This window comes from Cetorhinus maximus, chromosome 21 (genome assembly GCF_964194155.1).
Source record: "Cetorhinus maximus chromosome 21, sCetMax3.hap1.1, whole genome shotgun sequence".
Taxonomy (NCBI): domain Eukaryota; kingdom Metazoa; phylum Chordata; class Chondrichthyes; order Lamniformes; family Cetorhinidae; genus Cetorhinus; species Cetorhinus maximus.
The window spans coordinates 19,999,238-20,010,606 of record NC_135899.1 but is presented as its reverse complement, the minus strand read 5'-3'; positions in this window follow the sequence as shown (position 1 = coordinate 20,010,606).

Genomic DNA, 11,369 nt, shown 5'->3' with positions numbered 1-11,369 from the left:
AATCGGTAATAACTTTGTAAGGTAATAACTTAAATCTTCTCAATACTCATTTGAAAGAAATTCCGGTTCCTACATAACTGGATTCCAAATAAGCTGCTTGAAAACAAACTGGTGGTGGAAGGTCCAAGAGAGGTCGTGGAGAGGTAGAGTTGGTTGTCATTGGTGTACATCTCAAAAATGACCCTGTTTCTGTGGATGAGGTTGACCTGTGCAACATGTGGATCAGTAATAGAGAGAAGAAAAGAATAAATCCTGGGGAGATTCCGGATACAGTGCTGAGGGGGGAAGATAAACTATTGCTGCAGAAACTCTTCTGTTGATCAAATTGGCAAATGCGGAACCAAATCAATACAGTCACACTGACAATTGAGGAGAGACATTGGAGGAGAATGGTGCTGATGACCATGTCAATGGTTACAGGATGGTCCAAGAGGATGATGAGGGTTAATGCGCTATACTCGCTGTCATAGTACATGTTATTTGTGACAATTATTAGACCCACTGACTCTCTGATGGATGAAAATCCTGTTGTTGGTTTAAACATGTAACTGCTGGAAAATGGACATGGATTTCAGAAGTGAGCACACATTCAAGGACTTTGTTAAGGTAAGGTTGGAGATCAAGTGCAAGAACAGCGATTGATGGTCGGTATGTTTGAAATGGGCCTTATGAAAGTGGGGGAATTTGAAAATTAGCTGGACAGGAAGTGAAGAGATGCCCCCATTTACAATGTGAGCTAACATGGGAACAGGACGGGAAGTTGGATAGCAGCAGTTCAGTGGGAATGTGCTTAATGGAGCTCGGAGGAGGGTCCAGAAGAGGATACAATCTCAGTAAAAAGCTGCAGCAAATACAGAGATCACAGTACAACTGGAATTCAGCTCAGACGAAAGCCAATTCCTGACCAGAACCCAGCAAAGTAGCAGAGTGAAGCTCAGAGACCAGCTATGCAGCGAAGTATTGTTCTGACCAGGAATTTATAACAAATGACATTAAACTTGAAGCGATTGAGTGGAAGAGCAGAATCACGGTAGCCAGTGAACACTGGGGGTGATATTGGAAATTGGTGAGGACGCAAAACAGTAGAATCACATTTTTTCAATTGTTCATGGGATGTGGATCTGGAGTCACATGTAGGCCAGACCAGGTAAGGACAGCAGATTTCCTTCTCTAAAGGGACATTAGTGAATCAGAAGAGTTTTTAAAACAATCGGCAATGGGGCAATGTAATAGTCATCATCAGACTTTTAATTCCAGATTTTTATTGAATTTAAATTTCACCAGCTGACGTGCTGGGATTCGAAACTGACTCCCCAGAGCATAACCCTGGGTCTCTGGAATACTAGTCCAGTTACAGTACCACGATGCCACCTTTCACTCCCTTCCTATCTGCCTTCTCCACTCCCCTCCCCTCCTCCTTCCCACTGACAGGATGGATATTATGTTTTATTCAAGTCAATGAAAGTGAATATGGGGTGGAGAGCAGAACAGCTAACCAATTGGGTACGGTCTGTATTGACAACCGACCTAAGTCCATTTATCTGGCTGGAGCATTTCTCAGCAGAGTGGCACAGTACTAATGGCTCAGGGATTCCTGAGTTCAGAAAGTCTAATGGGAGCAGCGTTCCAGCCATTGAAAAGAGCAGAGGTTCAAACGCAGAACAGACAGAGGAGAGGATGGACAAGGTGTTCTGTACCTAGATTTACCTTGTAGTTTAGGCTTTGTAGCCTGAGCTAAACTGTACCACCAATTAGGGGCAGGAATCTTAAACAGTGCAGGAAAGGAGACTGGGGCTCCATTCTGCAGCCCGGATTCTGATTGGATATCAACTTGTGACAATATGCTTTGCAAAGAGAATAGTGGAGTGAGAATAAAATAAAAATATCAAAAGATTGATCCGAATTATGCCGCTTTTTTCCAATAGGGATATTGGTTTAAAATATCAGAACAGAGATAGAAGTGTATTTAATTGGTGAACTAAGAACTGTATATAACTGAAACCAGATCAGTGAAAGTGGGTGACAGTCTAGGTTGAAGTGAATGACGCTGAGTGTCCTGTTCAATCAATATTTATCTCTCAAACAACATCACAGGAACAGATTATCTGGTCATTATCACATCTGTAGATTATAGATTGCCTGATGTGTTTCCTATATTGCAACAGTTAACAGACTTTGTAAACAACTCACTGGCTGTAAAGTGCTCTGGGATGTCATGTGGTCGTGAATGGCGCTATAGAAATGTAAAGTTATTTCTTTTTGTTCTCTTTATTGACAATTTGTGCCCGGGAGGCTGCATGAATTATCCTGCCTGCTGCTGGCTGCTCCTCACCTTTCCACAACCCCGACACACTGCATTCACCATCTCCCCAACCAACCCCACTCCCACCCTACACTCACACTTTAAATACCTCCTACTCACTTTCACTGCTGCGAGAGCTGCTGGGTTTTTCCAGCACTTTCTGTTTTTATTACAAGGAGACCTCATCTTAACTTCGGAAATCTTCACTTTCTGTTTTGTTGCAGTTTACAGAACGGCCAATGTATTTTTTTGTGTGAGATTCTAATGAAGACTTCAACCGATCCTCGGATTGAGAAAGACAATCACAGAATGAAAGTGTTTCTGAAAACATGTGAGTGAATCTCTTGTTGATTGTACCTTGTAGATCTCAACAGCTTCATTGATCAGCAGGAGATGGTGCGACTCGTGATTCTGTTGGTCTCTCCCAGCAGGACATGTCTTGTCAGTTTCACAAAACAACTTCACTCCTTCCCGATGATCCTCATGTTTAATTTCCTTGTCGCGTCCAGATTGAATTTTCCAGATGTTTTCAGCTGAATCACCATGGTGCCCAGTTCTAAACTCTTAAATCAGATGAAACATCCTTCCAGCATCTACCATGACAAAGCTCTTAACAATTTTAAATGCTGCAATGAGACAACCTTTCATTCTCCTCATCTCTACGGATTACATGCTAGATTTACACAAACTCTCCACATAGAAATCCCCCATGAATTAGTTTCATGAAACTTCTTTCCACTCCCTCTATAATAAGCATATCCTACGATAGTTAAGGAGACCAAGACTGTACACATTGCCAGTTGACGACTCGCCAAGCCCCTGTATAATTACTGTAAGACTGCTTTACTCTTATACTCTGATCCCTTTGGAATAGAGCGAAAGGCAGGAGTTAACAGTGACCTGATTCGGGGATTAAAAAATATAAGGAAAAGCTTTAGGTGGAAAACACGAGGCTCATAATGACTTTTATTGGCACACGTATCTCTGTGCTTGTCTGTAGAGTCTAAGGATGTCTGTACAGAGAGTTGACCGTCACATAATTTGCTCCGTAGAGTGAACCCCATTGCGATATTCACTTGAGTACCAGACAAACCAGAAGTGTAGAAGAATAGGAATTCATCACCACCATCTTCTCAAGGGTAATTAGGGGTGGGCAATAAATGCTGGCCTAGCCAGAGAACCGCACATCGCATGATTGAATTAAAGAAACTGACACCTAAACAAGAGGTTTGACACCATACCGACAGTGATTGTGTCTATTTCCTGAGTTCTTCAATCAGTTGGTCCCACCATTACTGAACTCAAATCGTTCTGTTAGAACTACACCGTCTTGACGTCAACCATGTTCTTGAGGCTGAAGTTAAAGCCAGTTAAATACTACAGTTTATATCAAAGGTTAGACATTAATGGAAAATCATGCTGATTATATCTATCCCACATAATTGTGGATTTTAGTGTGGGGCTGCCCAGTTAAACTTTCCCAATGATGGTCACGGAACATACAACCAAACAAGGGGATTGGATGAATTCAATTTGAGAAGGTGGTATCGATTAGATTTGAGTAGCAGAATACATAATAATCATTGCATGATCCAGCACAGAAGGAGCCCAATCGATCGATATGGCACATAATTTCCACGCACACACAAACCAATAAATTGGTACTGATATAATTTTATGATATTGCTATTTTGCCATTAAAATTTTGAGCACTTCCATTTGCCAACTTTGTAAACTTGTAAGCTTGAGGCCTTCTGACTAAGGTCCATCCTTAAATAATTCTAAATGCCTATAAAGCATCTTTCTTGTCCAGGGAATTTTTGTACAGTTTTCTACTGATACTTTGATGTATAATACTGAAAAAATATGTGCGATTTGGCTGGGAGAGAGTTTCAATTTGTATTAATTGGAGCTGTTATAATTTAAAATACTGTGGCTGGATTAACCCTGCTGTACTGCAATTACATACCAGCAACAGTCTAGAAGCTAGAAGTAATAAAGCTGCTACACCTTCTGAGACCTAACTTCTGTATTTTAACCTTGTAATTTGGATATTTTATTTTATTGAAGCTTTTGCTTACTTTTCTTCACTTGTAGCCTTCCTTTGCAAAGTCACATTATCAGACTTTCTACAAAAGAAGAAAGCAAAATTACGATGCACTCCTGTTCTTTATAGTTGGATGATCAGCCATGATCATAATGAATGACGGAGAAGGCTCGAAGGGCCGAATGGCCTACTCCTGCTCCCATTTTCTATGTTTCTATGATCCGTGGTGCCTGTGAACCTTCAAAGTTAGCCCCCACTTCTCGGGTCCTTTTTCTTTCATGCAGCACCGAGCTTCAGTCAGCAGGTGGCAGCGGTGCACTTTGTATCAATGAAAAACTTGCGTACATTCAGAGTCTCAACCCATCCCACAAACTAATGCGGTCCACAGTGAATTACTCACAAGCGCACATTCACCCGTCACAGTAAAATCCCACAAAATGCCCTCTGATAACGAATACTCAATGATAATCTTCAGTAATCCTGCAAATAAAAAAATCTGACACCATAAATTCACAACAAGCTCTTAAATGGCTCGTAGCAAGGTGCAAAGTGCATATGGCAAATACTCCTGCCACCGAACACTGGTGGTGAAGGGGGGGTGAATGTTTAAGATAGCGGATGGGCAGCCGATAAGGCGGGCTGCGTTGTTCTGGATGATGCCGAGTTTCGTGAGTGTTGTTTGCTTTACCAGGCAAGTGGAGAATATTCCTTCACACTCTTGACAAAAAACTAGCATGCAGATGCAGCAAGAAATTGGGAAGGTAAATGCATGCTGGCCTTCATCGCGAGGAATACAGGAGTAAGGATGTCTTGCTGCAGTCATGCAGAGCCTTGTTGAGACTTCACCTGTAGTAATGTGCACAGTTTTGGTCTTCTCATCTAAAGAGGAATATACTCGCTACAGAAGTAGTGCAGCGGAGCTTCACTAGATTAATCCTGGAGGGATTGTTTTATGAGGAGAGATTGAGCAGACGGTCTGTATTCTCTAGAGATTCAAAGAATAAGGGGTGACCTCATTGAAACTTACAAAATTCTTACAATGTGATAGGGTGGATGTAGATAAAATGCTCCCCCTGACTGGTGAGTCTAGATCCAGGGGAGATAATCTCAAGATAAGAGGTAGACCATTTAAGGCTGAGATGAGGAGGAATTTCTTCATTCAGAGGGTGGTAAATCTTTGGAATTCTCTACCCCAGAGGGCTGTGGAAACTCAATCATCAAGCATGTGCAAGACAGAGATCGACAGATTTCTTGAGACCAATGTCATCAAAGAATATGGAGTTATTGCGGGGGTATGGCATTGAAATAGATGATCAACCATGATCTAATTGAATGGCAGAGCAGGCTCGACAAGCCGAATGGCCTCCTCCTGTTCCTGTGTTCTTAGGCTCATAAACTGGTTCCAGAGCAGGTGTTAATGGTTACAGCAGAATGTGAACTGTGGTTAGAATCTGAAGTTCCTGAATTCAATGCTGAGGCTGAAAGGCTGTAAAGGGCAGGATGGCAACATTCCTAATTCCTGTCAGGAACAACTAACACTACATTCCCTGCGGCTGTTTGAATGGGAGACGTGTAGGTGTCATTCAGAAACAAAGACAACAGTTAACAGTGGAGTCAGTAAAAGAGGAGTAATAATTACATAAGAACACACTTTAGATGGAAAATATGAGGTTCATAGACGATTTTACTGGGTTAAGCGACCCTATGGTCCTCTGTGGAGTCTAACAAGTTCCGTAGAGAGAGTTTAATGTCCAACATTTCATCCCGCAGAATGGATCCCATTGTGATATTCACCAGATGAACCGACAAACCAGGAGTTCAGTAGATTGGGGTTGATCTGCACAAACCAGAGTATTGATATCAAGACTGACTCCGATGCTGTTCAGTTCCGGAGATCTCCAATCACTTGTTTCCCACCATTACTGTTTTTAAATCCCTCTGTTAGCACAGCAATGCCAGGATGACAATCATGTTGGTTTATATAGCGGATTTCAAAACCAGCTAAATACTGCAGCATATATCACATTAATGCAGAATCTTAATTTGTAAATATTTCCCGGATAATTGTGGATATTAATGTGAGATTCTCCAACTAATCTTTCCTACTAACACCCCTGGGAACAAATCACGAAACAACGAGATTGATTGAATCGATTTTGTGAATCTGAATTTGATCGGATCCAAGTCTAAGAATGCTTGAAAGTTGCAGCCTCATACAACACAGAAGGAGACCACTCAGCCTTTCGAACCTATGAACCTTCAAAAACCATACTCAGCAATTCTTGGGCCGCTTTGAATGCTCAATTCTTTCATTCAGCACTGAAATTCTGTCAGAAAATAAAAACAGAAAGTTCCTAGAAAAACTCAGCAGGTCTGGCAGCATTTGTGGAGAGAGAAGGAGAGTTAACATTTCGAAATTGCACTTTAGTGCTGCTTTGGGCTGCAGTAGAGTGCTTAAGTTGGAGTTTAGTGACTGAGGGAGAGCGGTGAGCAAGGGAATGAGGTGATCCTTTGAGGACTGTGTGTACATTCAGGTAAGTATTTACTACTTTTAATACTTATAGTTTTCAAGGTCTTATTTTGTGGTTCATCGTTTGTAAGAGCTATATTCTGTAACAATGAGGAGCAGAGAATAAGTAACCGAGAGTAATTGATATATCTGGTATTAAGTATAAGGTACAATTTAATTTAAAGTGGTAAGTCATGGCAGGAGAGCTCAAAGCCGTGGTTGCTCCTCCTGCTCCATGTGGGAAGCTGGGAACATTTCCTGTGCCCGGGACCAGCATGTGTGCGGGAAGTGTCTCCAGCTGCACTTCCTGGAAGCCCGGGTTTCGGAGCTCGAGCGGCGGCTGGAGACACTTTGGAGCATCTGCAAGGTGGAGAGTATTGTGGATAGCATATATAGAGAGGTGGTCACACCGCAGGCTAAGAGTCCACAGGCAGGAAGGGACTGGTTGACCACCAGGCGGAGCAAGAGGATTAGGCAGGCAGTGCAGGAATGTCCTGTGGCTATTCCTCTGCAAAACATATATACAACTTTGGATACTGTTGGGAGAATGGCCTCTCACGGGAAAGCAGCAATAGCCAAATTCGTTGCACCACACTCGGCTCTGCTGCACAGGGGAGGAGGAAAAAGTGTGGGAGTGCAATAATTTTAGACGATTCAATAGTAAGGGGAATGGACAGGTGGACAAACGAGACTCCAGGACGGTTTGTTGCCTCCCTGGTGCTAGGGTGAAGGATGTCTCAGAATGGCTACAGGACATTCTGAAGGGGAAGGGTGAACAGCCAGTGGTCATGATACATATTGGTACAAACGACATAGGTAAAAAAAAAAGGTTGAGGTCCTAAAAGTAGAATATAGGAGAGTTCGGAAGTAAGTTGAAAAGTCGGACCTCAAAGGTTGTGATCTTAGGATAAGTACCAGTGCCACGTGCTAGTCAGACTAGAAATAGCAGGATATTTCGAATGAATACGTGGCTGAGGTGATGGTGTGAGGAGGAGTGTTTCACATTCTTGTGACATTGGGTCCGGTTCTGGGGCAGGTGGGACCTGTACAAACTGAACAGATAGCACCTGGGCAGGACTGGGACTGATGTTCTGGGGGAAATATTAGCAAGAGTGGTTGGGTAGTGTTTAAACTAAAATATCAAGGGGACGGGAACCTATGCAAGGAGTCAGAGGAGGGGGAATTATGGACAAGAACAAAAGACAGAAAGGGGAATAAGAAAAGAGATAGGCAGAGAAATCAATGGCAAGAATCAAGCAGGGCCTCAGTGAAAAATAATGGGAACGGGACAAGTAATGTTAAAAAGATAAGCCTTAAGGTTTTGTGCCTTAACACAAGAAACATTCGCAATAAAGTGGATCAATTAATTAATAGATGTAAACAGGTATGATATAGTCGTGATTTCGGAGACATGGCTGCAGGGTGGACAGGGACGGGAGCTGAACATCCAGGGGTATTCAGTGTTTAGGAAAGACAGACAAAAAGAAAAAGATGGTGGAGTTGCATTGCTGGTTAAAGAGGAAATTAACACAATAGTGAGGGAAGATATTAGCTCCAACGATGTGGAACCTGTATGGGTAGAGCTGAGAAACACTAAAGGGCAAAGAACGTTGGTTGGGTTTTTATATAGATCCCCAAATTGTAGCGGTGATGTTGGGAATAGCATTAAACAGGAAATTAGAGAGGCATGCAATAAAGGAACGTCTGTAATTATGGATCACTTTAATCTGCATTTAGATTGGGCAAACCAAATTAGTAACAATTCCGTAGAGGAGGAATTCCTGGCGTGTATATGGGATGGTTTTCTAGATCAATACGTTGAGGAACCAACTAGAGAACAGACCATCCAAGGCAGGGTATTCTGTAATGAGAAAGGAATTATTGGCAATCTAGTTGTGCGATGTCCCTTGGGGATGCGTGACCATAATATGATAGAATTCCTCATCAAGGTGGAGAGTGATGTAGTTGAGTCTGAGACTAGGGTCCTGAACCTCAATAAAGGAAACTACGATGGTATGAGACGTGAGTTGGCTCTGATGGATTGGGAAAACTTACTTAAAGGGATGATGGTGGATAGGTAATGGCAAACATTCAAAGAGCGCATGGGTGAACTGCAAGAATTTTTTTATTCCTAAACAAAAACAAAAATACCTGCAAAAACTCAGCAGGTCTGACAGCATCTGTGGAGAGGAACACAGTTAACGCTTCAAGTCCGCATGGCTCTTCATCAGAACTAAGGAAAAATAGAAAAGAGGTGAAATATAAGCTGGTTTGGGGGTGGGGGGGGGGGGGGCGGTGGGACAGGTAGAGCTGGATAGAGGGCCAGTGACAGGTGGAGATAACCAAAAGATGTCATAGACAAAAGAACAAAGGGGTGTTGACGGTGGTGATATTAGCTAAGAAATATGCGAATGGTTAAATTAAGGGTAGAAAGCAGGGCGATCAAGTGACAGAAAACCCGAGTGGGGGTGGGGAGGGGGTAAGGGATCGAAATAGGCTAAAAGGTAGAAGTAAAATAATGGATGGAAATACATTTAAAAATAATGGAGGACAAGACAGACTAGATGCAGGAAGGATGTTCCCGATGGTGGGGGAGTCCCGGACCAGGGGTCACAGTCTGAGGATACCGGGTAGACCATTTAGGACTGAGATGAGGATGAATTTCTTCACTCAGGGAGTGGTCAGCCTGTGGAATTCGCTACCACAGAAAACAGTTGAGGCCAAAACATTGTATGTTTTCTAGAAGGAATAAGATGTAGCTCAATACCCGAAAGGGATCCAAGGATATGGGGAGAAAGTGGGAGGAGGCTATTGAGTTGGATGTTCAGCCATGATCATAATGAATGGCGGAGCAGGCTCGAAGGATCGAGTGGACTACTCCTGCTCCTAGTTTCAATGTTTCTATGCTTCTTAGGCTCTTCTTCGGAACTGATATTCTGTTAGCAGGTGGCAGTGCTGCACTTTGTATGAATAAAAGAGACGTTCACATAGAGTCTGAACCCATCCCAGAAACTGACTGCACCCGAAATTCATTTCTCGCAAGTGCAGTAACCGCCGTTTTTCAGGGAAATGAATGAGTCATATTACACCCAGCACGACCCTACAGAAAGGAAATTAGATGAATTACGGGTTAATCTGTCCTTGGTGGTGTTGGTTGAGGGAGGAATGTTGTCCAGGACACCGGGAGAATTCCCCTGCTCCACTTTACCGTGGGATCTGAAATTCCCACTTGAGGCCTTGGTTGAATATCTCATTGGAAGGTCTCAGACTGTCGGAGGGGGACAGGAAAAGGATTGGAACGTTCAGCCGCCTGAATGCCTTCCACCTTTCGATTAGATATGACTGACATGTCCCTCAACTCCATTTATCCGCCTCAGCTCCGTATGTTTTGATACCCTGGAAAATTACATTATTCCTAGTATTCCCCCTTAAAGGAGAGACAATTCCACATTTCTCCGACACTTGGAGGTGAAAAGTTGCTTCGAGATTTCACTCCTCAATGGCCTCGGTCAAATTTTAATGATGATGACAGAACTCTCCTCATGTTGATGATGGGTGACAGTATTTTCCAAAATCGAGTCGAATTCCGACCGGTGGGGAGGAATGTCTCCAATGACAGGAACTTCCCAGGTTTTCCCTCCGTTGAAATGAATGTCAGTAATTTCCGCCGGTCTGTGAAAGGTTTGTTCATGTCCCCCAGGCCAGATTGTCCTTTCTGTGACCCACACAGGAGCTGTTTAACACCCAGACAGTGACATTAAAATCCAATGTTCAATACTGTCAAATGTATGAAACATTTTGCGCTAGAATATCAGACAATATCTCTGCAATAAAACAAGACATTTTTTTTTTCCAATCGACATTGATCTCTCCACTTCCCCTCTGCCGCCTTAATTCTTTGGCCAGAATTTTTCCGTCGGCGAGTTGGGGGCGGGTCCCGCTCGCCCATCGAGGGCTAAATTCTGCCCTATATTTTTCCAACTTTACTGAATTGTCTGTTTATAATCCTGATGTATCTCAAAACTTCAATAGCCTGTGGTTTTCCTTTCTGCCGGAGCACGAGTGTTGGGGGAAGCTCTTCAAGTTTAACGCCAATAGGATGCCGTTTGATCCCCTCCCATTTTCCATTGGCATGTCCCACAGCCCTGCCCCCACACCCTGTGATGTCCTTCCTCTTTATCAAGGACTGGGAGGGCAGCACTGCCTGAGACATGAATGCACAGAGCTCAAAATCCCCGAGGCGGAGTTTGATTTTCTCTGAATTTTTTTTTCTATTTCCGAAACTAAATCTTATTTTCTCAAGCATTTACAAAGAAACTCCAAATACATTCTGCATAAAAACATATGTCAAGCCTCCTTTTCAATGCATTAATGCTCTCGACCTCAGCCACATCATGTGGCAGCGAGTTCCACATTGTGACCAATCGCCAGATGGAGAAATTCTCCCTAATATTGGGGGAAATATGTCACCCCAAAGCTTTCCTGCATCAGTTGAGGTGTCCCTGGGAAGG